Source organism: Penaeus monodon, chromosome 15, assembly GCF_015228065.2.
Source record: "Penaeus monodon isolate SGIC_2016 chromosome 15, NSTDA_Pmon_1, whole genome shotgun sequence".
In the NCBI taxonomy this organism is placed as follows: Eukaryota; Metazoa; Arthropoda; class Malacostraca; order Decapoda; family Penaeidae; genus Penaeus; species Penaeus monodon.
The window spans coordinates 5301443-5301969 of NC_051400.1; positions in this window are offsets into that span (position 1 = coordinate 5301443).

Consider the following 527-nt stretch of genomic DNA (forward strand, 5'->3'; position numbering starts at 1 on the left):
GTATATACTCAAAGGGCGGACCAGCTGACCGGTATTCAAGGCGTAGAGAGGGATCAGACGGCGAAAGCCTGGCCGCGAGAATGTCATACAAGAGTTGGCACGAGCATGACAGAATGATGCACGTCTCATGATGGATCTGGTGCATGGCAGGTAGCAGCCAGGCGTTACGTGTTGTTGGTCTCATGCATTGTACCCGCCAGGAAAGTCCGCGCGTGAGGGCATATCAAGTGATAATTTTTCATTAATCATGATTTCCATACCCCCAAACAATTAAGAAAGAATTAAGAAATAACGCATTTGTGAAAATCAAGATATAAATATATGTTAATTAGGTAGGGATTCAACGCGTATGCCTTATTTTCATGTCTGATTCCTCTCGTTCATTAACAAAACAGAAAAAAAAACTATGGTGTTACTGATAGGCGCTTGCAAGACGACTAAAACATCCATATATATTTAGATGAAATATACGTGACCGGAAGTTGGCATGTTGCAATAACGTTGAGGATGACGTTGCATTCTTCATC